The sequence below is a fragment of the Pan troglodytes genome, chromosome 17 (genome assembly GCF_028858775.2).
Source record: "Pan troglodytes isolate AG18354 chromosome 17, NHGRI_mPanTro3-v2.0_pri, whole genome shotgun sequence".
Taxonomy (NCBI): Eukaryota; Metazoa; Chordata; class Mammalia; order Primates; family Hominidae; genus Pan; species Pan troglodytes.
The window spans coordinates 69305807-69321903 of NC_072415.2; positions in this window are offsets into that span (position 1 = coordinate 69305807).

Below are 16097 nucleotides of genomic sequence, written 5' to 3' on the forward strand. Positions count from 1 at the left end.
GCTAAAGCCAACACTAATGAAGGGAATCGAGGCATCATGATTGGACTCGCCCAATTAGGATTTACCAATGAGTCATGTTGCAGGAGGGGCAAGTCCCTAAACAAAATCAAGACTCTCTCGGTAAGGAAGGAGGGCGGCTTTGATTTGGAATTGACACCCAACAGCATCTGCCACAGGTGTGAAGTTCATTTCTTGTGATCTCACACTGCCCTGGTTCTATCAATATAGCAATCTCAAGAATTAGTCACTGCCATTAAGTGGAAATGTTTTAGGTTTTATTTCCTACTCAGAGGCTCATGTAAAGTCCTTTTGAATAGTTTTAAAGCCATGAATCTTTTAAGAGCAAGAAATAGTACCTCTCCTTCTCTCAAAGCACTCAGCCTGTGATTGCAGTTGACAGGCTGTTCCTCCCGTTTGTCTGGGCTTCTCTCATCCTTTACTCCTCTCTTTGCCTTGCAACACAAGTGGCTGTTGCTGTAACAACATAATTGCTGCTCTGATTCCACCACTGAAATAAACAGAAATGAAAAGGAAATAGAGAGCTTCAAATTGTGTTCTCCTCCACCTGGCAGTTTCCCAAAATGCCTCAGCTAGAGACAGCCCAAATGGACAGGCTAGGGGTTGAACCTGAATTAAGAAATGAAAATCAAAAAACAGGCCCAGAGCAGATTGTAGAGGAAGCTCCTTTCTTCCCGCTTAACTCCTGGGGATGGAAGGAGAGGAGAAAGGCGAATAATGTGAAAAAAATGTTGAATTTAGTAGAGAGGAATTGGTAGCATGCTGGTCTGATGCCCTTTGTAGATGTGCCATTTGCCTGGACAGTGTCTTGAAAATTAGAATTAGTCACATCTAAACATCCGAGGATTTCATATAAAAATCCAGGTTGCAAGCTTTTGCAAAATCAGAAAATCCGCTACTGGGCCTGCTTTCCCAGAAGACAATCAGTGCTGGTGCTGCCCCTGTACATGGGGGACGCATTTGTGACTTCGCCACACTCCTCACCACACCCTAGTGCACACTTCTGCCTGCTCTGTTTGTTTACAATACCTGCCTGCTCCCTCTAGGCATTTGAATTTATGATCCCAGTTTACTGTTCTGTATGTCAGGGGGAAGGAGACTGTTCCATGATTTGTTCAATGATATTGTTTAAATTCCTGTTCATGCTTATGATTCTCTACAGTGTGTGCAACTTTTTTTTTCTTTTTGACAGAGTTTTACTCTTGTTGCCCAGGCTGGAGTGCAGTGGCATAATCTCAGCTTACTACAACCTCTGCCTACCGGGTTCAAGTGATTCTCTTGTCTCAGCCTGAGTAGCTGGGATTACAGGTGCCCGCCACCACGTCCAGCTAACTTTTTGTATTTTTAGTAGAAGCAGGGCTGGTCTCTGCTAAAAAATGTTTAGTAGAGCCCATGTTAGCCAGGCTGGTCTCGAACTCCTGACCTCAGGTGATCCACCCACCTCGGCTTCCCAAGTGCTGGGATTACAGGGGTGAGCCACCACACCCAGATGTGCAACATTGTAGAAAGAGTTTTGCCCATGTAATGTTTGCTCCCCCAGATGATTTTGAAGATTCACTCCTTCCCAGGCTGGTCACTGAGATAAGGATGGAAGCCTGTTAAAAAAGAGGTGAGACTGCTGGGCAATGCAACTCACTCTGAAATGTTACTGGTGAGCAGTTCTTGATAAGCGAGCAGAGCCTGGGTGGAACCTCGTGGAATGTTTGGGAGCAGACCATCTGCTTCTGAGATTCATTGGCCAAGAGTTCTCACTGTATCTTGAAACGAACCAAAAAGCAGTTCTTACATAGAATCATGCTGAGGTCCTGTAATCTGTGTGGCCCAAACCACGTGTGATCTCCCTCTGCTCTGTTTCACCTAATTTTGTGGCACTTTTTGTGTTCGTGAGATAACTGAAGGCACAGTTCTCATAAAATGAACAATCATTATTTAGAGATTTTAACTTGGCAAATAGAAGTTTTCACTAGACTCCTGATAATTAGCTTGAGAGAGAGATTTCACTTGAAGGCTTCAAGTGATTTCATACGATTTTTTTAAGAGATGGGGTCTCACTATGTTGCCCAGGCTGGAGTACAGTGGCTATTCACAGGCACCCCATCATCGTTCACTAAGCCTCAAACTCCTGAGATCAAGCCATCATAGTCCCAAGTACACAGAAGACCAAGGAAGGATGATTTTTGATAGGTGAAATGTTAAAATAAAAAGTAAGAAAGAGTTACATGGAGAACCTCTTTGTCAAGTTTGAAAACAGCAATAAATGTCTGTGTCCGGTCTTGGTCCTGGTGGGGTAGTGGGGCGGGGGCTTTCCTCTGTCTCTCCTAACTCTGCTCTCCTTGCTGAAGGGCTGAGTCCTGAGCTTCATGTTTGACTTATTCCTGCTCCTCCAGGCCCTGAGAGCTGACTTTCTTCATTTTAAGTTGGCCAAAAGCAAAAGATGCAATCCCAAACACTGCCACCTAAACAAGAAGCCAGGTATTCTTTAAACTGAAAGAACATTTGTTACAGGCAGAAGTGCAAGTCAGGTGACCATAGGATTCCAACTGTGGTCCTGGTGGGTCATGAGGGTAACCCAAGCTCCGCCCCATGGGTGTTGGTTTCCAGGGCATAACCCAAAAAAGGAAATCTGAAGCGGTTACCCAGTTGGTGAAGTGACCTCTGGATTGGTTTCTTGTAGACCTGAACCAGGATTTTTCAGCTGGTTTTCCAGTTTCTGCTGAGCCAGAAAGCTAACAGTCATAACAAGCCCTTTATTTATTAAATCCAGGGCTGAGATATAATATTCTTCCACTTGTGCCCTCTCAATGCGTTCAAAATGAACCTCATCACCTGAATGTTTTTCTTGAGGAGGCTGGAGTAGTCCTCCTACCATACGGTTTCATGGCTGAAAAGGCCTCTCCGTGTGCCACCTGGCTACCTTCCAAGCCATTCCCCACACGCCCCAGGACCACAGGAGATCGTGTAACTCTCACACTTGGAACCTTCCATGACGCCCCTTATTCACAGGCAGAAGGTCAGCCCTTACAACCGCCTATTGCCGGGCCAGACCTGGGCCACCGCCTCCAGCCTCACCTGACACCCTCTGTGCCTCACTAACAAGACTCCGCTCTCACTGGACTTCTTCTGTTTCCATGGATTCACCAAGTCATTTGCCGCCTTGGGCCTTTGCACATCCTGCTGCCCCTCTTTACCTTTCTATCTTGGCTTATGTCTCCCTCTTTCAGAGAAGGCTTCTCTTTCATCACCACCTCCCCAAAATAAGTTACTCTCCCTTTTTTCTTTGAAATTTCTTCCATTCAACCCAGCAACCCCACTACTGGGTGTATACCCAAAGGAATAGAAATCATTCTACCAAAAACACACGTGCACTCACATGTTCATGGCAGCACTATTCACAATAGCGAAAACATGGAATTAACCTAAATGCCCATCCACAGGGGACTGGATAAAGAAAATGTGATACATATACACCATGGAATACTATGCTGCCATAAAAAATGAAATAATGTCTTTTACAGCAACATGGATGCAGCCGGAAGCCATTATCCTAAGTAAAGTAGCAGGGGAACAGAAAACCAAATACCTCATGTTCTCACTTATAAATGGGAGCTAAACTCTGAGGGCACATGGATACAAAGAGGGGTACAACAAGCACCAGGGCCTACTTGAGGGGGGAGAATGGATGGAGGGTAAGGGTTGAAAGACTACCAATTAGGTACTATGTATGCTCACTACCTGGGTGATGAAATCATTTATACGCCAAACCCCAATGACATGCAATTTATCCATTAATAAACCTATATATGTACCCCTGAACCTAAAATAAAAGTTGAGAAAAGAAAAGAAGAAATAATACAGAGAGATCCTTTTTATACTGTGCCCGATTTCTTCCAATGGTAAAATTTTGCAAAATTATACTACCACCATAGTCAGATACTGAACAATTTCAACACTGCAGGATCCCTGGTGTGGCCCTATTAGAACTACACCCATTCTGGATTCCACCCCCCCCCCCCTTTACTCTGTCCTCCATTTCTAAAATTTGTCATTCAAAAAATATTATATAACTGGAATCACATAGATTACACATCTTTTGTGATTGGCTTTTTTTTGTTGTTGTTGTTTTATTTATTATTATTATACTTTAAGTTTTAGGTACATGTGCACACTGTGCAGGTTAGTTACATATGTATACATGTGCCATGCTGGTATGCTGCACCCACTAACTTGTCATCTAGCATTAGGTATATCTCCCAGTGCTATCCCTCCCCCCTCCCCCCACCCCACAACAGTCCCCAGAGTGTGATGTTCCCCTTCCTGTGTCCATGTGTTCTCATTGCTCAATTCCCACCTATGAGTGAGAATATGCGGTGCTTGGTTTTTTGTTCTTGCGATAGTTTACTGAGAATGATGATTTCCAATTTCATCCATGTCCCTACAAAGGACATGAACTCATCATTTTTTATGGCTGCATAGTATTCCATGGTGTATATGTGCCACATTTTCTTAATCCAGTCTATCATTGTTGGACATTTGGGTTGGTTCCAAGTCTTTGCTATTGTGAATAATGGTGATTGGCTTTTTTTTTTAACTCAGCATAATTCCCTGGCAATTCATTCAAATTGTTGCAGGTATCAATAGTTGTGTCTTCTTATTCTAAATAGCATTCCATGGTTTGCATGTTCTACAATTTGTTAAACCACTCACCTATTGAAGGATATCTGGGCCGATGCCAGCTTTTGGCTATTACAAACTAAGCTGCTATGAATATTCAAAATTTTTATGTGAACATAAATTTCCATTTCTCTGGGATAAATGCCACAGGGTGTGAGTGCGGGGTTGTATGGTAATTACATATTTAGTTTTATTTTTAAAAACCTGCCACTCTGTTTTCCAGAGTGGCTGTATTTTACATTCCCACCCATACTGTATGAGTAGTCCAGTTACTCATCCCTTGCCAGCATTTGATGTTGTCACTATTTTTTATTTTAGCCACTCTTGAAAAGATACAAGATAAAACACACATAATATTACTCATATTCCTGTATATTAACAAAAACATACAGAAACTGAAATTAAAAGCACAATATCATTTACAATATCATTTTCAACCACTCCAAAGAAAACGAAATACTTGGAAATTCACTACACAAAAATGCATATCTCATTACGATTTTCATTTGCATTTTCCTGATTGCAAATGGTGTTGAGCATCTTTTTACCTGCTTATTTATCATCTGTATATTCTCACTGGTGAAATGTCTGTTCATGTCTTACCCATTTTCTAGTTAGATTTTTTTTAAAAAACTATTGAATTTCAAGAGTTCTGTGTGTGTATGTGTGTATATATATATATATATATACTTTTTTTTTTTTTTTTTTTGAGAAGGAGTTTTGTTCTTGTTGCCCAGGCTGGAGTGCAATGGTGTGATCTTGGCTCACCACAACCTCTGCTTCCTGGGTTCAAGCGATTCTCCTGTCTCAGCCTCCCAAGTAGCTCGTATTACAGGCATGCACCACCACACCCTGCTAATTTTGTATTTTTATTAGAGACGGCGTTTCTCCATGTTGGTCAGGCTGGTCTTGAACTCCCGATCGCAGGTGATCCACCTGCCTCAGCCTCCCAAAGTGCTGGGATTACAGGCGTGAGCCACCACGCCTGGCCTCTTTGTATATTTTTGATACCAGTCCTTTCTTGAAGATGTGATTTGCAAGTCTTTCCTCCTAGTCTGAACCTTGTCTCTTCAATGTCCTCACATAGGCTTTTTCAGAGCAAAAGTTTTTAATTTTGATGCAGTTCAGTTTATCAATCCTTTCACAGAGCATGCTTCTGGTGTCAAGTCTAAGAATTCTTTCTGTCTCTAGATTCCAAGGGTTAATGCTTATGGGTTTTTTCCTAAAAGTTTATAGTTTTATACAATTTTGAGTTAATTTTTGTGTAAGGAGTGAGACTTAGGTTGAGATTCATTTCATTGTTGTTCCAGCACTGTTTATTTAAAAGACTACCATTTATTCATTAATTTGCTTTTGTACTTTGTCAAAATTCAGTGAGTGTATCTGTAGGTCTATTTCTGAGTTCTCTGTTCGATTCCATTTATCTATGTGTCATTCCTCTGCCAACACCACACTGTCTTGATTACTGTAGCTGTGTATTGGGTAGAGTGACCCTCCCACTTTATTCTTATTTGTCAAGATAGTTTTAGTTATTCTAGGGTCTGTGCCTTTCCGCATAAACTTTAGAATAAGTTTATTTATGTCTACAAAAAGTGTTGTTAGAATTTTTATGAGAATTGCATTAAACCTACAGATTCATTTGAAGAAAATTGACACCCTTACTATGTTGAGTCTTCCAATTCCTGAACGTGGTATGTCTCTCCATTTATTTAGTTCTTTTCAATTTCTTTCATCAATATTTTGTAATTTCATCATACAGATCCTGTACATGTTTTGTTAAGTACATACCTAAGTATTTAATTGTATTTGGAGTGATCATAAATAATATTGTGTTATTAATTTCAGTTTCTATATGTTATTTGTTAGTACACACAAATGCAATTCATTTTTGTGTGTTTATCTTGTATTCTGCAATTTTGTTGAACTCATTCTCCATTTGATAAAGCACCGCTGTAAAAAAATCTACAGTTACTGCTAATCATTTAGCTTGTTGATACGGTGGATCACATTGATTGATTTTCAAATGTAGAATAAGTCTTGCATACTTATTACTTAAATCGCACCTGATCAAGTGCATATCTGGTTGCCTCCTTTGGAGAGGTTAATTAGACACTCCAAACTGGTGTTTATTCTAAGTTCTAAGAGATTTTTAATAGTTTCCTTGAGATTTTCTATGTAGACAATCGTGTTATCTGTAAATAAAGAAAGCCTTATTTTTTCTTTCTGATTTGTATGTCTTACATTTATTTTCTTGGTTTAAAACTTCCAGTGCTGTGTTGAATAGTAATGGTAAAAGTAGACGTCCTCACCTTGTTCATGATCTTAGGGGGAAAATATTCAGTCTTTCACCATTAAGTATGATGGTAACCATGGATTTTTTTTTACAGCTGTGCTTTATCAAATGGAGATAATTCCCCTCTTCCTAATTTGCTGGGGCTTTTTTTTTTAACACCATAAATAGGTGTTAGATTTTGTCAAATGCTTTTTTTGCATCAATTAATATGATCATATGATTCTTCTAATTCAGCTTGTTGATATGGTGGATCACATTGATTGATTTTCAAATGTTGAATAAGTCTTGCATACCTGGAATAAACCCCACTTGATCATAGTACATAATCCTTTTTATACATTGTTGGATTCAGCTTTCTAATATTGTATTGAGGATTTTTGCATCTACACTTATGAGAGATATTGGTTTGCAGTTTCCTTCCTTCCTTCCTTCTTTCTTTCTTTCTTTCTTTCTCTCTTTCTTTCCTTCTTTCCTTCCTTCCTTCCTTCTTGTTTGGTTTTGTTATCAGGATAATATTGACCTCATAAAAGGAGTTAAAAGTACTCTGTTCTCTTTTATTTTCTGTTAGATATTATGTAACAATGGTGTATATTCTTTTTTAAATGTTTGATAGAATTCTCCTATAAAACCATCTGGGTCTGGGGATCTCTTTTTTGTTGGGAGCTTTTGAATTTTGAATTCAATTTCTTTAATGGTTACAGGACTATTTCAATTGGTTTGAGTTTCAGTAGTTTGTGGATTTTAAGGAATTGGTCCATTTCTTATAAGTTGACAAATTTGTGAACTAAAGTTGTTTGTAGTATTCTCTTATTACTTTAGTGTCTGCAGAATCTGTAGTGAGATCCCTTACTTGATATCCCTTATCTATTAGTGGTATTCCTATATCCCTTATCTATAGTGATATTCCTACAAATTTGAAGAACCAGTGTCTTAGGCACTTCAGGCTGCTAAAACAAAATGCCTTAGACTGGGTAATTTATTGCTTACAGTTCTCGAGTGTGGAAAGTCCAAGATCAAGATCAAGGTGATGGCAAATGTGGTGTCTGGTAAGGGCCTGTTTCTCCTAGAATGCGCCTTCCTGCTGCATCCTCACATGGTGGAAGGGCCAAACACATCCCCTTCTGCTTCTTTTATAAAAGCACAGTCCCATCCATGAGGGTGGGGCCTCATTATTTCCCAAAGGCCCAACCTCTTGATATCATTACATTGAGGATTACATTCATTGAGGATTACATTTCAATATATGGATTGGAGGAGTGGGTGACACATGTAGACCATAGCAACCAACATTTTGTTTCACTGGTTTTCTCCATTTTCCTATTTCTAATCTCACTGATGACTGCTCTTATGTTGATCATTTCCTTCTGTCTCCCTTCTGCATTTTACAGAAAGCCCCTTACCTTCAGAGGTGCACTTTTGCCCAAGTTTCCTGAGATCTGCTGCTGCCTAATATCTTCTACGTTTCCTTGTGGAACTTTCCCTCGATGTGGCTTCCAAGTAATCTCCGCCTCACTCTCTCTAAATCTCACAGCACTTGCACTCAAAATATAAACGTTTATCACATTAGGGGGATCCCTTCACATTCAGAGGTGTATTTTTGCTGGCAGTTTCTGAGATCTGCTACCACTGGGCCATCTTTCTATCTTCTTTCTATGTGGAAGGAAAATATCTTGGGCTGTCAAAATTACGAAACTAAAGGGAAAAGTCAAGCTGGGAACTGCTGAGGGCCAACCTGCCTCCCATTCTGTTCAGTCACCCTCTGCTCACTGAGATAAGTGCAGATCTGATTGCCTCCCTTGGAGAGGCTCATCAGAAACTCAAAAGAATGCAACCCTGTCTCTCACCTGCCTACAACCTGGAAACCTCCTACCCGCTTCCAGCTGTCCTGCCTTTCCAGACCAAACCAATGTTCATCTTACGTAAGTTGATTGATGTCTCATGTCTCCCTAATACGTATAAAACAAAACTGTGTTCTGACCACCTTGGGCACGTGTCATCAGGACCTCCTGAGGCTGTGTCACAGGCATGCGTCCTCAACCTTGGCAAAATATGCTTTCTAAATTAACTGAGAGCTGTCTCAGATTTTTGGGGTTCACATCTACATACCTTCCATGACAATCTTGGTTATTTGGGGCTGCACTATATGTTTTCTATGAATGTTCAAGTCATAACTATCTTCTAGTTTCACTGAGATTGGTGTTTGAAGGTTTTGTTTCTCTTGCATAATATCTCGGAAGGGAAAAGAAGAGAAGGAAAGATGCAGTCTCAAAAATTATGTTTTTACTGGAAGCCTTTCTTATGAGATCCTTTAAAAAAGAGGAGAAGAAAGATGTGCCTTTGGCTTTTCCAGTAACAAAGGGAGTGGACACCATTTTAGTATAAACGGAAATCTTACCCGGAACCTCCGATTGGATGATCTGGTTTAGTATTTCAGGACAGCTCTTAAGGTAGATAATATCATGCAAATTATAAGATTAGTAACTTGAGGTATATAATTAAAGAACTAGCTCAAGGGCAACTGTCTTATAAATTGGAAAAACAGAAAATCAATTCTTTCAACTCCAAGGCAAATTCTAGTTTACTGTACAACAGCTGTTTCCTACAAATACTCCAGAGTCAAAAAGATAATTCCCTTCCTGAGACCATTAATGTCTGTTCTAGGAAGCAAGTGAATGAAAAAAGCAAATTTTAAAATATCTTTTCCAACCTAGGATCCTTAAGTGTCACTAGCATCTCAGCCACCTATGTGTTATTGGAGAGTGGCCATAAAAATTACAGAATTGCAAAGAATTTTCCCACCAGATGTCTTACACACCTAAAATTCTACTATTAAAGAATGATTCCTTTGGGTTGGTCACCATGACCCCAGAAATTTAAAATGTAACTATTTCTAGATGGGTGATATATTGGGATACTTATTAATGCCTTGGTATTCAATACCAGGTTTTAGAGACTAACCTAAGTGGAAATCCCACAGCATATAATGTCTAATGGAAGGCCTAAACTTATTATCTATTTGCTGTGTTTTGAAGCCTCCAGGAAGGGGATAGTATGAATCAAATAGTTTTGACTGTGCAGGCACTTAAAATCCTACTCTTGGCTGGGCGTGGTGGCTCACAACTGTAATCCCAGCACTTTGAGAGGCCAAGGTGGGCAAATTGCCTGAGCTCAGGAGTTCAAAACCAGCCTGGGCGACATGGTGAGACCACATCTCTACTAAAAATACAGCAAGTTAGCCTGTCACGGCGGTGCACGCTTGTAATCCCAGTTACTCGGGAGGCTGAGGCATAAGAATCGCTTGAACCCAGCAGGTGCAGGTTGCAGTGAGCTGAGATCAGGCACTCCAGCCTGGGTGACAGAGCTAGACTCTGTCTCTGAGAGGAAAGAAAGAAAGAAAGAAAGAAAGAAAGAAAGAAAGAAAGAAAGAAAGAAAGAAAGAAAGAAAGAAAGAGAAAGAAGGAAGGAAGGAAGGAAAGAAAGAAAGAAAGAAGGAAAGAAAGAAAGAGAAAGAAAGAGAAGGAAAGAAAGAGAAAGAAAAAGGGAGAAAAGAAAGAGAGAGAAAGAGAGAAAGGAAGGTAGGAAGAAAAAGAGAGAAAGAGAGAAAGAAAGAAAGAGAAGGAAGGAAGAAGGAAGATTCTACTCTTAGTTGAATTTTTAAAAAAATGATTAGATTTGAATTAAGAACTGCCCTACTGTAGAGCTCATTTTATTGAAGAAAAAAAAGTAAATATTTGTTCATGAGAGTCTCAAAGGTGCAGTCAATCACACTTTGAATAAATTAACTTAAAACCAATTTCTTCCTGATGAGAATTATGGAGCAGCATGAAAACATGGAAGCATAAGCTTTCTTAGCCTCCTGATTTTTCTTAAGGTGGCTTTACTGATATAAAAAGCCCCATGGTTGAGTTGACTTCGCCTGAGTGGGAATGTGAGTGGAAAAGGAGGAGCTTTTCATTTAAGGGGAAGCGTAAAGTTCAAGACTGGGGGTACTCAGAAGGGAAGGTCATTTTCTGGCTGAAACCCTTATTGCTGATGATTGCAAGAGGGAGCGAGACATTCTACTAGAAGCGTCTACTGCACACTCAGCAGATGAAGTTCTCAAGATAGCCATCAGATGGCAGCCTCAGCCAAATTTCTGAAGTAAATTTGCTCTCCGGATCAGAATTTTGCAGCTGGGAGATATTACAGATCCTATAGTCCAGCCCCTTTATTTCCCAGCCAAGGAACTCTAGCCAGAGTGAAGTCAAGTCTTGCTTAAAGCCACATATCAAGTCAGTAGCAGAACTAGGGTTCTTACTATCTCCCAACAAGGAATCCAATAATCTCCCTATGATCGTGATCTGAAAGAAGCGTCGTTCCCTCACCCCAAAAAGAAACAAAGTAAGGTATAGAAAAAATAAAAAGAGCCTTTTGAGTGCTCAGACAGCTGTTTGAGGTTGAGTGCAAAGTCTTACAGGCTAAAACTTGAGCCTTGAGCAGATTTTTGGTCAACTATCAGGCAGTCAAGTTAACTGAGGACCCATTTGCTCTACAAAAAAAAAAAAAAAAAAAAAAAAAAAAAAAAAAAGGGTGTGTAGGAGGAGATGGGAGAGGTAGGAAGGGGTGGGTCAGGGATAGAAGAAAACCAAGGAGAGGTCGGCCGCAGTCACGCAAGCCTGTAATCCCAGCACTATGGGAGGCCAAGGCGGGCGGATCAATTAAGGTCAGGAGTTCGAGACCAGCCTGGCCAACATGGTGAAAGCCCAACTCTACTAAAACACAAAAAAAATTACCAGGCGTGATGGCGGGCGCCTGTAATCCCAGCTACTCAGGAGGCTGCAGTGAGCGAAGATCGCGCTACTGCACTACAGCCTGGACGACAGAGCGAGATTTCCTCTCTCAAAAACAAACAAACAAAACAACAACAACAATAACAAAAGCAAAGACAGACCCCTGGAGGAGATGAGCTTTGATTGAAGAATAGAAAGCTGCAATGAGGCCGGACGCGGTGGCTCACGACCGTAATCCCAGTACTTTGGGAGGCCGAGGCGGGCAGATCACGAGGTCAGGAGATCGAGACCATCCTGGCTAACACGGTGAAACCCCGTCTCTACTAAAAATACAAAAAACTAGCTGGGCGTGGTGGCGGGCGCCTGTAGTCCCAGCTACTCGGGAGGTTGAGGCAGGAGAATGGCGTGAACCTGGGAGGCGGAACTTGCAGTGAGCCAAGATTGCGCCACTGCACTCCAGCCTGGGCGACAGAGCGAGACTCTGTCTCAAAAAAAAAAAAAAAAAGAAAAGAAAAGAAAGATGCAATGAAAAAAAAAAAGAAAGATGCAATGAAAAGAGAAAAAGCATCCTTCAGAGGAAACATAGTGTGTGCCCAGATAAAGAAGGAAAAACAAACCCGGCATTTCAGCAGAGCTGACCTCTGCAAGTGAAAAGTAAGCCAAGCCTCCCTTGAGGCCAAGCTTGTCTCTTCTCACACTTGCTCCTCACAGGAGCTCCAGCCTCAGCCCCACCATTCACTGAACTATCAGTGACCAAAAAGCGTCTCTAGCCAGTCTTTGACATTAGAGTTCTTTTAAGTAATTATTCTCTTTCCCAACAGAGCTGGCATTTTAGGCTTGTCTCTAATTTTGGATAAAAAGGCATTGTCCACATCAAGCAATAGTATAGAGGTCAATAGTATGAACTTCAACGCTGTGAAGGTCAGCTGTTTAGAGCAGAGGATCTCTGTTACTAAGAAGACAAATGGAAAACAAGATGGATGAGTGAGTCTTGTGGATGAGCCTTGAAGGTAGAAAAGGCAATGAGGTTTGAAATTGCAGAATTTTGTGGATGTATTTGTCACTGCACTTAGGCCAGTGGACACGCAATATCTGTTAGCTAATCGATGCATCTTTATTGATTCTAAATAGGCTGAACTGGTAAGGGAGCAACATGATGAAAATGGTATTTAGGAAAAGTTTTCCAATGTGAGTACCTGCCTGCAATGTGTGTAAACAGCAAGAGCCTGGTGGGAAGACTAGTTTTGTCTCGTTTTTAACAGCTTTATTGAGATATAATTTACATACCCACGATTCACCCAAAGTGCACCATCCAATGGCTTTCAGTGTGTTCACAGATATGTGCAACCATCACCGCAGTCCATTTTAGAACACTTTAATCACTTCAAGAAGAAACTTCATACTTTGTACTTCCTATCCCCTCTGTGTCCCCATGTCCCTGTATCCCATCATGAAGCAACCACAAATCTACTTTCTGTTTCTATAGATTTCCCTATTCTGGACTTTCATATGAATTTCCATTCATATAGTATATGGTTTTTGGTGACTGGCTCCTTTCATTTAACAAAATGTTTTCAAAGTCTACACATGTTGTAGCATGTATCAGTACTCATTCCTTTTCATGGCAGAATGATATTCCGTCATATGGATACACCACATTTTATCAGGTCATGTGCTGATGAACATTGAGTTGTTCCCATCTTTTGGCTATTGTGAATAATGCTATTATAAACATTCATGTGCAAGTTCCTGTATGGTCATACAGTTTTCATTTCTCTTGGGTGTATCTTACCTGGGAGTGGAGTTGCTGGGTCATGTGGTAATTCTGTGTTACTCATTGGAAGAACTGCCAGAATGTTTTCCAAGGTGGCTGGCCCATTTTATATTACCATCAACAGTATATGAGGGTTCCAATTTTCCACATTCTCACCAACACTTCTTGCTACCTGACTTTTTAATTCTAGCCATCCTAATGCATGTGACATGGTATCTCACTGTTGTTTTGATTTGCATTTCTCTGGTGACTAATTATGTCAAGTATTTTTTTCATGTGCTTATTGGTCATTTATAGATCTTCTTTGAGAAATATCTCTACAGGTCCTTTGCCCATTATAAAATCGGGTTACTGATCTTTTTATTATTGAGTTGCAAGTGTTATTTGTATGTGCTAGAAATGAGTTCCTTATCTGATATATGATTTGCAAATACTTTCATCCATTCTGTGGGTTGTCTTTTCACTTTGTTTATGGTGTCCTCTGAAGCACACATGTGTGAAATTTCAATGAAATGATTTTATCAATTTTTTCTTTTGTTGCTTTTTTTTGTATCATATTTAAGACTTTTTTGCCATAATCCATGATCATGAAAAAATTTACCCCTATGTCTTCTTCTAAGAGTTTTATAGTTTTTACTCTTACATTTAGGTAGTTGATCTATTTTGAGTTAATTTTTGTATGTGATGTGAGGTAAGGGTCCAGCTTCATTCTTTTCATGTGTATATCCAGTTGTTCCAATTGAAAAGACCATTGTTTCCTCACTGAATGGCACTGGCACCCTTTTTGAAAATCAATTGGCCACAGATGTTTGGGCTTACGTATGGATTCTATTCTTTCAATTGATCTATATGACAGTTCTTACACCAGTATCACACTATCTTGATTACTATTGCTTTGTAGTAAGTTTTGAAATCAGGCACTGTGAATCCCCTTGATTCTTTTTCAGAATTATTTTTAGCTATGCTGGGTTCCTTAAAATTCCACATAGAATTTGGAATCAGCTCATCAATTTGTACAGGGAAGTCAGCTGGGATTCTAATAGGGATCATGTTGAACCTGCAGATCAGTTTAGGACTATCAGTCTCCTAACCATGTTGTCTTCTGATCCTTGCACATGGGATGTTTGTCTATTTATTTAGATCTTTTACTTCTTTCAACAAAGTTTTGTAGTTCACAGTGTTAAGTTTTGAACTTTTTGTTAAATGTATTCCTATTCTCTTCTTTTTGGTGTTATTGTGGTTGGAATTGTTTCCCTTATTTCGTTTTGGATTGCTCATTGCAATTACATAGAAATGCAATTGAATTTTGGGTATTGATCTTGTATCCTGTAACCTAGCTGAACTCATTTATTTGTTCTAAAGTTCAAAGCCTCAAAGTGAAAAAGTACATGGTGGCCCAGTGAAAATCAGAGTGCACTGATGTCATTTGAACAGAGAGTGAGGAGAGAAAGAAGGTAGAGTATGAATGCCAGTCACAAGCCTGGAAAGATAGATGAGGTCAAATTCAGGAGAAGCTCACATGTCATACTCAGGAGCTTCGCTCTTCTTCCATAGGCCGTAAGAAATTGTTTTTAAGCAGCGGAATTGTTTGAGACAACTAATTCTGACCACAGTGGGAAAGACAGATTGAAAGGATTGAGGAATAAGGAGAACAATATGGAGGCTGTATTTTTATAGCTCCAAAGCTTAGCAAAAGAAAGAGAGCCAGGCTCTTTGGAAGCAATAGACCAAAGAAGTTCTTTGAAAATAAAATTTAGGCCAGGCGCAGTGGCTCATGCCTGTAATCCCAGCACTTTGGGAAGCCGAGGCAGGCAAATCACATGAGGTCAAGACTTCTAGACCAGCCTGGCCAACATGGTGAAACCTCATCTCTACTAAAAATACAAAAAATAGCCAGGTGTGGTGTCGCGTGCCTGTAATCCCAGCTACTCAGGAGGCCGAGGCAGCAGAATTGCTTGAACTCGGGAAATAGAGGTTGCAGTGAGCCGAGATCACACCACTGCACTCTAGTCTGGGTGACAGAGTGAGATTCCGTCTGAGAGAGAGAGAGAGGTGGGGTAGGGGGCTCAATTAATTAATAAAGAAATACCATAAAATTGGCCTAGATGCAGGAAGTGCCACCGTAACAGAAGCACTGCATGCCACGGGAGGCCATGCAGCATGAGTGAGATGATAAAGCCCCCAAATGGGAAACTGGCAGGGAGAGGAAAAGCAGAGGTAGGTGAATACAAGACATTCTGAAGTAAAATCGATGGGGCTAAGTACTTGACTGCATATAAGGGTTGAAAGAAAGGACTTGGATTTAGGTATGGTTGATAGTGACCCTAAAAATTAGGATCAAAACAGAGCCTGGGTAGTAGTCCAGAGCTAGTATGGTGCTCCACAGTGTCATGAACCTGGATCTGGATCTCTCTCTTTTTTTTTTTTTTTGACAGAGTCTTGCTCTGTCGCCTAGGCTGGAGTGCAGTGGCGCCATCTCGGCTCACTGCAACCTTGCAACCCCTGCCTCCTGGGTTTAAGCAATTCTCCTGCCTCAGCCCCCCGAGTAGCTGGGATTACAGGCATGCACCAC